This window comes from Artibeus jamaicensis, unplaced genomic scaffold, assembly GCF_021234435.1.
Source record: "Artibeus jamaicensis isolate MK-2021 breed Jamaican fruit bat unplaced genomic scaffold, CSHL_Jam_final contig_1410, whole genome shotgun sequence".
Taxonomy (NCBI): Eukaryota; Metazoa; Chordata; class Mammalia; order Chiroptera; family Phyllostomidae; genus Artibeus; species Artibeus jamaicensis.
Window position 1 is genome coordinate 542502 of NW_026521281.1, and position 16482 is coordinate 558983.

At 36.5% G+C, this 16482-nt stretch overlaps 1 protein-coding gene across 17 annotated transcripts in view; it reads right to left on the bottom strand.

The window, feature by feature from the left end:
• HUWE1 (HECT, UBA and WWE domain containing E3 ubiquitin protein ligase 1) overlaps positions 1-16482 on the bottom strand; it is a 150199-nt gene that overhangs the window by 119016 nt on the left and 14701 nt on the right. The window lies entirely within an intron of this gene.

Consider the following 16482-nt stretch of genomic DNA (forward strand, 5'->3'; position numbering starts at 1 on the left):
GTGTTACCTTCCCACAGTACTTAGTACTGTGGAAATAACGTATATTTTCTTGTGTAGCTGGCAACCATTCAACCAATGGGCATTTAGCAAGATTTGGAGAAAATCCAGAATATGTTCTAATGTTTCTGTAGAGATCATTCCTGAAGAAAAAAAAAGATGTTTTTCCTTTGTAGTTCACATATAAGGTGTGTGATACCGGATTTTTTTTTTTTTTAAATCACCTCAGCATCTAATAGAAAATGAGCAAACTGTCTGCTTCCAGTAACTTCCAAATATCTAAAATGAGGTCAACAGGATTCTAGCAACAATCCAATCCACGTCATGGAAACTAATCTTTTTTATACACTTACTTACTTTCAGGCTTGTTTTTTCTCATACACATTACTTAGAGCAATCATTTGCCAGGAGGCTACTGACTCTGCTGCACACAACACCATACAACCCAAATCACTGAATGCTTTCCCTCTAAAGGTAGGAACAAGGTAAGAATGCCCATTCTTACCACTTTCTTTCAACAAGTATTGAAAGTTGTAGCCACTACAGTAAGGGAAGAAAAGGAAATAACATACATAGGTCAGAAAGAAAGAAATAAAACAGTTCCTATTTGCAAAAAACAAAAAGATTATCTAAGTAGAAATCCTAAAGAATCTATGAAACCTTCCCAGAACTAATAAGTAATCTCAGCAAAGTTGCAGGATACGAGGAAAACATATACAAATCAATCATATTTCTATGTACTGGCAATGGACACGTTGACTCTAAACTTAAAAGTACAACAGGATTCACAATTGTGCAAGAAAATTGAAATACTTATGCATATGGAAAGGTAAAGAACTGCCACAGCTAAAGCAATATTGAAATAAAAAAGGGAGGAATCACTCTATCCAAGTTTAAGATTTGTTATACGAGGTCTGTCCAGAAAAAGCCAGCCATTGTTAATATAACGAGAACTGTTTGCATAACATCAATATAACCTAGCAGCCAAGGCGAGTGGACTGGAATGTGCATGCGTGAACAGTGGTGACTTCACCGTACTAGTCAGTGGAGGCAGTAGACACCATTGAGTGAACATGTGTACTATGCGGCCATCGTATTCAAGACAACTGAGTAGAGCAATGAATCTAAATCAAATTTTGCATTAGGTTTGAACATTCTTCTGTGGAAACTATTCAGATGATTCAGAAGGCCACAGCTATGGACAACTAGTGATTGGCAGTTATAACATGGTAATGCGCCTGCTCAAGCATCATGTCTCATGCCATTTTTTTTTTTGAGAAACATCAAATTACCCAGGTGATTCAGCCCTCCTACAGTCCAGATTTGGTGCCCTGCGACTACTGGCTTTTCCCAAAACTAAAATCACCTCTGAAAGGCAAGAGATTTCAGACTGATGATGAGATTTAGTACAATGCAGGGCAGCTGATGGTGAATGGAAGAACTGTGTGAGGTCCCAAGGTGCCCCCTTTGAAGGAGACTGAGGTGTCACTGCCCTATGTACAATGTTTCTTGTATCTTCTCCAATAAATGTCTCTATTTTCCATATTACATGGATGGATACTTTCTGAACAGACCTCATACGTATCTGTATCTATATCCAGATCTATCTACAGTAATCATGACTGTATATGTAGTATTGGAGGAGGTATAGACACATAAATCAATGTACAAGAGACCTACACAAATAGGCCCAACTGATTTTTGACAAAGGAAACACAATGCACAAAGATTGTTTCATTACAAATGGTGCTAGAGCAAGTAGACATCTATAGGGGAAAAAAAACGAACTTTAAGTCTCATACTTTACATAAAAATCAATTAAAAAGAAATCATGTGGTGAGGATGTAGAGAGAAAAAAAAAACCCTTGTGTACAGTTGGTAGGGATGTACACTAGTGCAGCCACTATGGAAAACAGTATGGAGGTTCCTCAAAAAGTTTAAAAATATATGAAACAGCAATTCCACTTCTGGGTAATTATCTAAAAGAAATGAGAACATTAACTTGAAAAGACATATGTACCTCCATGTTAAACAGTATTTACAATAGCCAAGACATAGAAAATGTGATACATATAGAAAATGGAATACTATTCAACCATAAAAATAAGAAAAGTCTTGCCATCTGCAACAACACAGATGGCAATTATGGTAAGTAAAACAAGTCAGACAGAGGGAAAGATGAATACTGTATGATCCCACTTCTATATGGAATCACAAAAAATAAAATAAAACAAAAAACTCCAAAACTCAGATAAGGCAACTTTGGTTGCCAAAGTGGGAGTGGGTGAAATGGCTGAAGATAGTCAAAAGGTTAAAATTCTAGTTATACTGAATTACGCTATATACCTGAAATTAATTTTATATATCATAACTCAATTAAAAATGCAAAGTAAAAAAAAAGGATCATGGACCTAAATGTAAAACTATAAAACTTATGAGAAAATATCAGAAAAACATATATAGTATTTAGAATATGTAAAGAACCCCCAAAACCAACAGTAAAAAAAACCTTCCAAAAACAGGAGCACTGAGTAAACTTACACAAATAAAGCTCACATCTATTTTGCTAATTTAAAAAAATATAAATGAGATTGCTTGAACATCATCACAGGAGTGTCTAAATAAAGCTGTTTTAACCTAGAATTCTGTACTTTTTAATAGACCCTGGCTTAAAAAGTGATTTATAAGAATAACAGATAGCTCACAGAACCAACAGGAAAGCTTAGAGTTTCAGAAAAAAGGAGGAACCAAGGAAGCTATGCAGCCTGGAACTGTATCAAAGGACCTCTCAGAGTTTAGCTGGGGGTACCCACACTGTCAACTCCAGGCTCTGGGTATCTAGAAGATACTGCTAGTGGCAGAATTATTTCTAAATGGTCTCAGGTTATCTGTTTTAGGTATCAGTGACTCTAGATGCAAAGTCTGGAGTGTGAGCATCTGATTGGTCAAGGATAAGCTCCATTTCGTAACTGAGGAGGTTCTAGGAGAGCTGGTTTCACAGTGGGAAGGGAGAATATTTTTGAATAGCCATTATAAGGCGCAGAGTACTTAGGTTGGTGTTTCCCAGAGCATTTCAGAGCATCTTACTCCATGAAGAAGACAAGGTTCTAGTCATTTGGGGAATCTTACAAATGGAATTTCTCTTCCTTTAGGACAATCACATGGCTGGCTGGAAATACTAACGGCTCCAAGAAATCTTGGGTAAAGGAAACTTATCAGGGCAAAGAAACATTTTTTTCAAGGGACATCTACCGACAGTCCACCAATTAAAAGTACCCCAAAGAATATGATTTGAGACATGCTGTCCAGGGGCTTCATAAGTCTTTCATACAATCCATACTACTCAAGTCAAGTTTTGTCCCCATTTCCAGATAGAAAACTGAAGCTCAGAGAAATTAAGTACCTTGCCTGGTTAGTGAATGTTGGCACCAAGACTAAATCCACACCTTTTTGACTCCTAAATCCATGCTTTAATAACATGCTGTTCACTGTATGTACTATTTTTATTACTACAGTAAGTGCCTGCAGATGAAAATATAAGGTTCTTCTACATTGTTGGATTCTATGGTTCAAAAAATTATTGCAGGAGAGGAAACTGGGACACAAGGTGAGAAGCTGAGATACTGTCAATCTCCAAATAATGGGAAAAATAACTAGGAAGTGACTTCTACATAATGCTTAGAAGCTAAGGTAAAAATCTCACTACATAAAAAAAAAAAAACAACAAAAAAAAACCTCCAACAAGAAGAAGTCAGCACTAAACAAATCCCTGAAAATGGCCTATTGCCTTTGCTGGGTCAGACCAGAACTCTGCACCAAGCAATCTCTACATGTAATAAACATTTTTTCCTAAACTAAGGTTAGACGACCAAATTTAAGGAAACTAACAAATTATTATGAACCACCATCCATCATCACTACCATGACTTCCATTTATTTAACCATTTCTTTTTTCACTTCCTCATTCCCCATAATTTCATTTACCTTTGAGCTTTCTATCTCGATTTTGTAGCATTTCTGTCAAAATAAATAAGTACAATTAAAATAAATTTAGGGAAGTTGCTCTTTAAAGGGTAACTCATCACCTCCAGCTGATCAAATTTACAATGACTTTCAATACTGTACCAACATAAGAGCAGAGGATAACTATAGTTTCCAGAACTGGCTCAACAGCAATTGAGTTTAGTGGTAAACTAGCCTTACTATTCAAAGTATGAGTGAAGATTCAGCAGCACTGACGCCACCTGGCAGTTATTAAAAATGTAGAATCTTACCAAAACCCCCCCCCCAAACCCCAAAACCTTCTAGAACTGATAAATGAATTCAGTAAAGTAGCAGGATACAAAATAAATATCTAGAAATCAGTTGCATTTATATATACCTGTAATGGACTATCAGAAAGGGAAACTAAGAAAATGATCCCATTTACAATTGCTTCAAAAAAAACCCCACAAACAAACAAACAAACAACAAAAACCAAAAACCAAAAAACACCTGGGAATAAATTTAAAGAAGAACATAAAAGACCTGTACTCAGAAAATTATAAGACACCGAAGAAAGAAACTGAAGGTACAAATAAGTGAAAACATATATTCGTGTTCACAGATTGAAAGAATTAACATCACAAAATGTCCACATTACCCAAAGCAATCTATAGATTCAATGCAATTTCCATAAAGGTACCAATGGTGTTATTTCACAGAACTCAAATATTCCAAAAATTTATATGGAACTACAAAAGACCCCAAATAGCCACAGCGATCCAGAGAAAGAAGTTGGAGGAATCACACTAGCTAATATCACACTGTACTACAAGGTCATAGCAATCCAAACAGAATGGTACTGGCATAAAAACAGACATACAGACAGACCACTGAATGAAATAGAGCATCCAGAAATAAACTCCACCTTTATGGTCATGTAATATTTGACAACAGAGGCAAGAACATACAACGGGGTAAAGACGGTTTATTCAATAAATCATGTTGGGAAAACTGGACAGATACATGATTAAAAAAATGAAACTAGACCACCTTCTGACACCACATGCAAAAATAAACTCAAATGGATTGAAGACTTAAATGTTAGAGTCAAAACCATAAAAATCCTAGAAGAAAACACAAGCAGTAAAATCTCGGGCATTTCTTGTAACAGTATGTTTTTTGACTCTAAAAAAACTCCATGGGCAATGGAAACAAAAGAGAAATAAACAAATGGGACTAGATAAAACTAGAAAGTTTTTGCATAGCAAAGGAAACCATTAACAAAATGAAAAAAAAACCCCACTGCATGTGAGAATACATTCACCAATGACACATCTGATAAGGGGTTATTAATATCTGAATTTCATAAAGAACTTATAAAACTTAACACCAAAACAAACAAAAACCCAAAACCCACAACAAAACAATCCAATTAAAAAATGGGCAAAAGACCAGAATAGACATTTCTCCAAAGAGAACATGCAGATGGCCAATAGACATATTAAAAGATGCTCATTGCCACTAATCACCAGAGAAATGCATATTTAAAAACTCATTTCACACTTGTCCCAATGGCTGTCATCAATAAACCAACAAACAACAAATGCTGGTGAGGATGTGGAGAAAAGGAAACCCTCGTGCACTGTTGGTGGGAATGCAGATTGCTGCAACCACAGTGGAAAGCAATATGGAGATGCCTCAAAAAATTAAAAATGGAACTACCTTATGGACCAGTGATTGCACTTCTAAGAATATATCCAAAGGAACCTGAAACACTAACTGAAAAGAATATATGCATCCCTGTGTCCTTTGCAGTGTTAGTTACAATTGCCAATAAATGAAAACACCTGAAGTGTCCATCAGTAAGTGGATGAATAAGAAAGCTGTGGTACATTTATACAACGGAATACTACTCGGCTGTAAAAAAGGCAATCTTTCCCTTTGCCATGGCATGGATAGACCTGGAGAGTATTATACTAAGTAAGCCAGTCAGTGAAAGATAAATATCATGATTTCACTTAAATGTGGAATCTAATGAACAAAATAAACTAACAAAAACATGAAAACAAACTCATAGATGAAGAGAACAGATTAACAGGTGTCAGAGGAAAGGGTGTAAGCAAGCTAGGTGAAAAAGGTGAGGGGATTAAGGAAAAATTTTAAAAACTTCCTAGAGAGAACAGTATGGTGATTACCAGAGGGAAAAGGGGTCGGGGGAGGTAGGAGAGGGTAAAGGGGGGGTAAATGGTGATAAAAGGAGACTTGATTTGGGGTGGTGATCACACAATGCAATATATAGAATTTACCGCTGAAACCTATAATTTTAATAACCAATGTTACCCCAATAAATTCAATAAAAATGTAAAAGAAACCCCAACATAGCCACATTGCTATTATCAGATTAAGAAATAATTCCTTACCATAATCGAATGTCCAGTGAGTGTTCATATTTGTCTCATAAATTCTTCTGTATAGTTTGTATTCAAATTAGAATCTAAATAAGTTCCATTCTTTGCAACTGATTGATGTGTCCCTTCAGTTCTTATAATTTATAGGTATCTCCTCAATCTTAATTTTTTTCCTTGCAATTTATTTGTTAAAAAAGCTGGACTGTTTGTCCTATAGATTATGGTTATATTTCACATGTTTTTATTGCCCTGTATTTTCTTGTTACATTGGTAATTAAAGCCAGAGGCCAGAAAAAAATTTAAAATAAAAATGCAGAATCTCAAGCCCTACCCAGGCCTGAGGAATCAATCTCGTGTTTTAAGATCTACTGGTGATTCAGTTTGAGAAGCACCAGGTCAAAATACAGGCTCAGAATCAGAAAACCTAGGTTAGAATCACTGTTGTATCACATACTCTATGACCATGGACAAACGGCCTCTGTGTATTTGTTTCCTCAACTGTGAGACAGGAATAACTGATTTCCCCACTTCCACACTTCCATCCAACACATTCTCCAGAGAACAGCACAAGTAATCTTCTTAAAACATAAATCAGCTCATATTACTTCCTTGCTTAAAACCTTTCAGCAGTTTCCCTAGAACCATATCCAAGCTCTAACCATGACCCACAGGGCCCAGGCATGATTTGGCTCCTGAAACTCTGTAATCTCCTCTCTTCACAACCACATTAGTCTTTCTGTTTAGTTTCTGGAACACTCGAAGTTCTTTCTGGCCCCCAGACCTTTACAAGCGCTGTTTCACTGGAATGTTCCTGCCTCACGCCCCCATTCTCCCTACAGCCAGTTTTTGAGGAACGGACTTTAAAATAAGACCCCAAAAGGCTTCCCATGGCCACCTACCTCAAGCTGGTCTAATTTTTTTTTTATGACAGTACTCACTTTTTTCTCTCATAGCAAGTATCAATGAATACAACTGGGTTGGATTTTCCACAGTGTTAAGCTCTTAGCACCTAGCACAGCATCTTACACTTGATAGGTTCACATATATTTGAGGAATGGAGTTCAGGAAAGAAGTCAAGTCCTGAAGAAAAAAATCTGTAATTGTCAGCATCTAGACAGTACTTCAAGCCACAGGTCTGCAGAATTCTTACAGAGAAAGAAAGAGGCAAAGAAGAAGGAAGAGAAGAAGAGGAAAGTTCTTATTTACTCTAACATTTAAAGGTAAGACAAAGAAGGAGAACTCCACAAAGGAGAGGCCAATGAGGTAGGAGCAAAACTAATTCACGGTATGGTGAAAAACAAAAGTTGGCAAGACTAATCTACTGGGTCAAAAGTTAATATGAAATACATCCAGAGAAATACCCACTGAAATTGGAAATAGAAGTAACTCGAGAAGCAACAGTTTCAGTAGAGTGGTAGGAATGGAAAACAGACTGGAGTGAGTCAGGGAATCAATGGGCAATATACAAGGCACATGTAGAAAACATTGGGAAAGTTTGTGAATGCCACCAGAAAATTATGGGGTCATTGAAACATACAGGGGAAGGAAGGGGAAGAGAAGGTGGTGGGAAAAAAATCCCTAAAGTTGAGTGTAGGGGACCATTTAGCTTCTCACTACCTTTACCTTAATATAATGAACACTTATGTGGGTTTTGAATAGCATAGATACTACCTAGGATTAGGACAATCATCTTCCTAATCTATTAAAACTTGACTGAGTGTCCCTCCCTCTGTGCTTATATTGTACTCTGTACCTATCACTTCTCTATTAATGAGAAAATGTCTGCTACAGGGTGGGGAAGGAAACAAACAAAAAACGACCTGGGAAAGAAGAAACATACATCATCAGTGGTTGCCTGTAGGTGGCAGGATAGCATATTTTATTTTTGCTTCATGCTTTTCAAATCCTTCCCAATTTTCTATAACCATGCATTCATTTATAATGAGAATTTTTCTCTTGTACTATTTTTCTTAAGGTAGAAAACAGTGACCTCACCCTGAGCCAAAGATCATACATCAAATTAAGAACAATATCATCTAAACAAATGCTTTGGGTTGCCTGCTGCCTGCTCTTAAGAGCTTCTCTCCTGTGCTGCCTTCTGTTTAATCCTGGCGTTAGCACTCAATATTTATTGATTGGGTAGGTTAAGCAATGCTGCACACATGTATGGGAATGTGGATGAATCAAAGTCAGTCTAAAATTCCCACTGTAATCATGGGAAAGCATTATGGCAGTTTTTAACCAAAATTGCTTAGAAAACACTAAATTCCAGCATGCCACAAAGGAAAATACTCCATTTTTGCTTTGCAGTGAGTGATTCCTTTTGCCTATCTACAGTCTCTTAAAGTAAATTCAAACGAAAACTCTCCAGACCAGCCATCATGTCAGGAAGCAGCAAGCCAAATCCTGAAACCCAGCCTGCTATTCATTATTTGATCGCAGAGGCACAGACATCACATTAACTGATTTGTTAAAAGGGACACCACCTGATTGTCGGACCTTTCCATCTAATCTAGTGTTTTATTATTTATATTAATATCCACCCAACAAACATTCTGAGACTCCATTTATTCTAACAGCAGCTAACATTCACTGACCATCATGCATTAGTTCTCATTCTTATAAAAAGTTGGAGGTTAAGTTTGCTGAGACCAACAGTAGCCACATACCCAGTAAGTGGCAGAACCTGGATTCAAACCAAATTTGCTCCACAACTCTACAGTACATAAAATGTCTCTGTCTGCACAGTTTACCCTGCCACTCCACCTACTACAGACACCAATGTCCCTACCCTTGGCCACATGACCCAGAGGATTTGCTGACCTAAATTTTATTGGACGTGAATAAGCTGTACTAATATAGCAACTAAGAGAGTATACAGATGTTGAATTATGGTGTACAGTTGAAAATTATGTTAATGAATGTTACAACCAATAAATTTAATTTTTGAAAAACTACATGAAGAAAAAATAGCAGTCCCTAGGAACTTCAGTGTTTGATGCTGTTAAGGAAAACACACACTCAATAATAATAAAGCAACTGAAGAATAACCTTTACTTACTCAAGACAAATCTGGAAATTACTTGCAGAAATACCTTGACAGAGTCTATCTTCCAAAATCTGAAAACATTATATACTTCAGGTAAGTACATATGCTTGCTCTTGGTGCTTTTCTACACTTCAGTAGACTCAAAGAAAATAAGGGCAGCAATACCAAGGAGAAATCTGATACAACACTCACTGTGGAAGTAGGAATGGTACCGACACATCCTCTACCAAGTTACTACCCTGGGAAGCTGCAGATCCAGAAATCATCCTTCCGGTTATTACTCCCAATTACTTAGAGAAACTGACATCAAAGAATTTGGCATCAAACTAGGGCTCACCAAAGTAGTAGGTCACTTTTGGCAGCAGAGAGGAAACAGCAGCATGCCAAGGAGCCCTTAGCATTCCCAACAAAAAATAAAAACAGCAATGAGTGTCAAAGTTATGCAAATTAAAGAGTAGAGAAAGACTCCCTGTCTATACATTTTTAAATGATGCTCTGGAATAATCCTGGTCTACTCTTTAATAATGAAAGGTGTCTCCTATCCTGTTCCTTAATTGTGACTGGATATGGTACAAAAGATCAACTGTACCAATGACTGGTTATTCCCTATCTCATCAAATCCAATTTCAAAGATGCAAGTGTTATTTCAGTCTTGCCCACCTGTAACAGAAAATTAAGACACAAGCCTTTAAATACTCTTTATACAAATGTCAAAAACTTAACCACAGAAAAGCCCACCACTATCTAATAGGTGAACTTCACCCAGAAGGGCCCCAGGCAGTGTTTACTGAATTCAGGAAAATACATTCAACAGAAGTCAATTTACTTAAAATAATTTACTTAAAAAAATTAAAATCTGGCCCTGGCTGGTGTGGCTTAGTTGCTTGGAGCGTCGAGCAAACAAAAAAATCGCAGGTTTGATTCCTGATCAGGGCACATGCCTGTTTGTGGGGTTGTTCCCCAGTCGGGGTACACACAAGAGGCAGTATTTCTCTCTCACATCAATGATTCTCTCCCTCTCTCTCCCCCCTTTCCCCTCTTGCTTAAATCAATAAAGAAAAAAATTAAATATGGAGTTCTTAACCCTGACTCTGCAAAATCATCCAAGACTTATTTTGAAAATTAAGTGTCTGGCCATAAAAGTATCTGACTCACTATGTATGAGGTGGAAACTTCCCTTTTTTCCCAAGCTGTGTAAGTGATTTAGCTGCACAGCCAGACTTGAGACCCTTTGTTATATATTAATTATGCTTTGCCAATTTGTTACTCACTTATGAAATTTGCTTCGAAGTAATGAGGGGCAGAGTAGGATCTAAATGAAACAATAGCTATGTGTTGGTAATTGCTGAAACTGGGTAACAGATACACAGGGTCTTGTTAAACTGTTTTCTAATTTTTGTGTATGTTTAAAAATCTCATATAAATTCAAAATACTTTAAATTAAGACTTTATCTTGACAGATTCCTCCATTCCATCCTCCACATTGCTGCCACAGAAATCTCCCTCAAACTCAAAACCTACCTACATCATCAAGGGCAAACTCCTTACCTAAACCCAGCATGCAAGACCTCTAGGACCTAGTCACTGTTTTGCCTCTTACCATGGCCAGGTCATTATATAATATTCCCCTCCGCTCCCCACATGCTTTAACTACATCAAGCTTTTTACAGTTTCCCTAACATTCAACACTTTTGATACCTTGCCTCAAACTGCTCTCTGCTGAAATAGTTGCTCTCTGCATATCCTCTACAGCTCAGTCAAATGTCACCTCCTCTAGGAAGCTATTTCAGATATCCCCTCCCCAAGGAAAATGGACTATTCTCTCCTTTGTGCCCCACTGTACCCTGCATATACCCTCAATTAACACACCTCTGCTTATTTACACGTCTGTCTCCCTACTACAGTGAGTTCTGCATGAATGGGACTGTGCCTATTTATCTGTGAATTCCTGTCACCAGCACAGAAACTGTCATTTAGTGTATTAATAAAGGAGTAAATATCCAGTAAATGTTTAATGAAACTAAAAAACCCAAGTCACACTGAAGTCTTTTGGTGAAATCTTCAACTGAGAAAAACCTATTTATACAATTCACTTAATCTGCATCTTTCCATTCAAAAAATACTCATAAATGAATATACTACATGCAGGGCACTGCAATGGGTGCTGTAAATTAGCTGGGTATACAGAAATGTAAAAAATATGTATCAGGGAAAAAAGTAAGATTGGAAGCAATGGTAATATAAAAAAATAAAACTCTAGTACATGAAAGTGCACAATTACATCTTCCTAGTGGCCAAAGCAAAGCTGAAAAACAATCAATTACAAGATCAACAGAGTACATTAAATAAAATACTTGTGTAACACCAACCATAATCCTCTTGCTTTTTTTAAAAAATTGGATTTTTAGAGATTAAAGCTGCATAAAGCAGAAAATATCTTTAGCACGAGTGAAACAATTAGCCCAGCTTTCATCTTTGGCCATAGTGCTTTAGTCTAACACACACACACACACACACACACATACACACACACACACACACACACACATACACACACACAAGAAAATATAAGACAAACAACACAGCCAGCCTCCTACACACACGGAGAAACCTTTAGATTTCTTATTGTCCTATATTGAGGGATCAGCACAAAATTCCTGAAATTCTATGAAAAATCTGCACGTGCTATTATTTTCTGTGAAGATAACTAATAGCTTTCATTGGCTTCTTAAAGAGATCTATGACTTGAAAAACATTAGGAACCATCACCCCACAAAAAGATCTCTAAGACACTGCCTAACCAGTACAGTGTTTTCACTTTCATTTTTGACACACAGGTGTATGGTATTTCCCCTAATACCACATGATAGGCTGTCAAATACAATATAGTATAGGAAATCAATGAAAAAATCCAACCCTTTTGCACTGTTCAGCTCCAATTCTGTCATATTCCCAAGCTTTCAAAGAAATATGCAATATCTCTAAAGATTAAACTTCCTCTGTGTAAGGGGGAATTTCTGTATTCCTGGATTAAAAAAAAAACAAAACCTCTAGTCCTATATCCTGAAGAAAGGTAGAAAAGACACAAACCTTCTACAGAAAATGTACCTAACCTTCTACATTAGGTATATTCCTAAATAAAAGCTAGGTTTTAAGGCCTTAAAATATTCTGAAAAAGATATGTTGTATCTATATGGGGGGAGAAGGAGAGACCTCTGTAATGTATTCATTCGTTACCATACATGCTGATTTTTTTAAAGACACAGACAGAGGAATACTACTAGAAGAAAGCAAAAATGAAGTAGAGGACAACAGCATAATGGAAAGGCCTGGGAGTCAGAAAGAACTGGGCTTAAATTCTATTTACTAGCTGTATGATCTTAGACAAATTACTGTATCACTCAGTCAGTAAACTTCTGTAAAATAAACAGTCTATCCAAAGGATTGTACCTGGCAAAGAGTAAGCCATACTATTTATTATGTTACATTTCTTTTAGCTGCAGATTTACCTAAGGGCAGTAATATTATGATCTCGATCTCTCTCTCTCTCTCTCTCTCTCTCTCTCTCTCTCTCTCTCACACACACACACACACACACACTCAAACACATGCTCAAAAGCCAAAAAGAGCTTGTCTTTTCCACCCTACTACACGTTACCTGTATATGAAGGAGAATGTAAAGGACATATTAATCTCTAGACTTAGCCTTAAGTACTGACATGAACTGAAAAGTTAAAACTTTGATGATGCTCCAGGCCTCATCCTAAAGTTAGTTATAAATAGTCTACTAAACAACGTTTGGTTGGGCCATGGCACTTAGCAATCAAAGATTTTAAGTGCATCTCAATTATTTTGAGCTGGTTCAAATGAATCTGGAGGGAACAGAGACAAAGATTCTTTTATATGGTTAAAAAAAAACAAGTTATTTATATAAATTATTAACATGACAGCAAGCTCCTTTCAATGTGGTAAAAATAATTCCAACCTCCAAGGTTTCTTGTAAGAATCAAATTAGTTCACTGATTTTTAAAAAAGCTTTAAAACAAAGCAATTAGAAAAAAAGATCATGGCCCAACCTATAAACATAAGAACTTGCCCTGGCTGGTGTGGGTCAGTGGATTGAGTGCTGGCTTGAGAAACAAAGGGTCCTGGTTCGATTCCCAGTCAGGCAACATGCCTGGGTTGCAAGTGAGGTCTCCAGTAGGGGGCAGGCATGCCAGAGGCAACTACACATTGGTGTTTCTCTCCCTGTCTTTCTCCCTCCCTTACTCTCTCTCTAAAAATAATAAATAAAATCCTTAAAAAATAATTGGCTGAGTAAATTAACAGTACCACATATGGCCTGTCACAAAATCATTTCTGATGTTTTTTTTCTTTAAATATTTTATTTATTTTTAGAAAGAGGGGAAGGGAGGGACAAAGAGAGGAAGAGAAATACGGATGTGAGAAGGAAACGTCAACAGGTTGCCTCCAAGCCCCAACCAGGGACCCAACCTACAACTCAGGCAGGTGCCCTGACTGGGAATCAAACCCATGACCTTTCACTTTGCAAAACGCCTCCCAACCAACTGAGCCACACTGGTGAGCCAGGACACTGATGTTCCTTTAAATAACCAAACAATGTAAACAATCAGCTGCTTTAAAATATTTATAGCTTTAACATGAAAAGTGTTAGCTTAAAATGAAAGAACAGTTTTCAAAGGTAGTCTAGTTCCCTACCATCAACTGTCTTTGTGACCTTAGGACAATCTGGGCCTGAAACAACATAAAATGGGAATATAATGACTAATATTTCTTGAAACGCTGTCTATAACACTTTGCCTTCAGTTCAAGATAAATGGTAAGTATTAAATACAACCAGTCTGAACTATTCTCAAAATTAAAGAAGTCAAAAGCAACCAAGCCAGTTTTCTACTTGGCACAAATTCCAACTTTTTTAAAAAACAAACTACACATTTCCAAATAATTCACTTTCAAGCTGAGTACATTTTGAAAGATCAAATTTACATTTTCCCAAGATGAAAAATAGGAGCTTTTGGTTAACCATTTGGATGAAAATAAAAGCACATACCTATTTCAAACCATTACTCAAACATAAAAAGCTAAACTATGAAAGTATTAGAAGATAATGTAAGAAACTATTCTTGTAATCTTCGCAAAGACCTTCCGAGCAAGATACACAATCTAGAAACCATAAAGGAAAGAAAAAGGGGGGCAGATTTGACTACATAAAAATTCCCAACTATAAACAGAAAATATTTGCAATAGGATAAAGGGTTAGTATTTCTAATATACAGAAAACACTCAAAATCCAATTAAGACAAATAATCAGACTGGAAATAAGAGGGCATGAAATTGCAATTTGCAGAAAATATAAATTTGCTCATCCTTACTAGTAATTACAAAAATGCTGATCAAAGCAAGGATATGCTATTTCTCACTGATTAAACTGGTTAAAATAAAAAACATCAATGATATCTTACAGGTAGACAAAAAGGCACTCACAAACACTACTGGTGGGAAGGAAAATTCAATACTATTTATCACCTTCGGTACCTATCAAAATTTTAAATGACCCAGAATAAATTGTACTTCTAAGGCCCAACAAAAGAGAATGATTAAATTATAGTAACTCCATGCTTTGGGATGCAATACAAACACTAAAAAGAATGTTTTAACTATATGTTCTAATCTGAAAGTTTTACAAGCAGAAAATTCAGTCCCATCTACAGGTTTATGTCATCCACAAACATGCATGAAAACAGAACAAAATTGAACTGTCCCATCAAAAAGCTCCATACTGACCTCATGTTGACAAAGTAATAACTACAGTCAAAAGGGCAAAGAAACTGAGCTGTCTCTGGACTTTTGACTTGATCATTTACTCTTCTACTCGCTTAAATTTTCCGTTTGAGGAGACCTTTCTTATTAGAAAGGGGCCACTTATTCTGGACTTCCTGCTGGATGACACCTGCTGGCACATTTGGAAATAGAGGTAAGCGCGGAAGTTCAGTTTTAAGATTTATCTTTAGCACAGTAGAAACAAGAAGTAACCTGGGTTCAAAGACTGACTCTATCATGAACCAGCCATGTTACCCTGGACAAGTCATTTCCCTTAATCTGGGCCTATAAAATAAGGAATTTGATATGGAAAATATCAAATATAAGATCGCATCCAACACTTTGTGTTGGACATAGAGATTACCATTTTGTTTCACGAGAGGGAGAGATCTGAATTCACCCATGCAGACAGTCTGCCTTTCGTTTTAAACAGTAAAAATATAATGGTCTATATAAAAGGCTGTCTTCAAGATATATAAGGAAATTTGAGGAGCAAAGATTAGGTCAAAAGACTGCAAGGTACTACAGGCTAGAGAAGTCAAACTAGCCCCCACCAAAAATACAGCAGCAGATATAGGTATATGAAGAGACATCTACAGCAATGATACTGGATCTATCCAGGTTTATGCTCTTCTTTGATACTAAAGTATCAATCAAGGCTTACCCTGAGGTGCTGTATACTGTAAATCAACATGGGTTATATACTAAACATACCACATAATAATGCAGGATAGTCTTTCTAAACAGGATAGTAAGTATCAAAAGCCCTACAGGTTTGCATTTGGGGTCTAGAAATTTATTAAGGAAATATGGATGGTACAAAGATTTCTCTATTACGCTGTTACTCTGCTTCTTTCTTTTATTCAACGCTCATTTACGAAATGTCTTCTGTGCGCTAGGAAGTATTGTTTGAGATAATGAAAAACTAGCATTTGAAGGTTTGAACACAGGGAATTAGTCAACAAATTATAAATCATGCACACAATACAAATAATGCAGCCACAAAAAAAACTATAGAAGTATACATTATGACACAGTACAGGGGTCAATATACTAAGTGGAAACAGCAAACTTAAAAATACCATTTCTATATTAGCTCGGAGAAACAGCTAAAAAAGACAATTTGGGGAAAACTGAGAATGAATATGGACAGGATATTAGATAATATTAAGAATAAATTCTCTAGGTGTGATAATAGTGTTG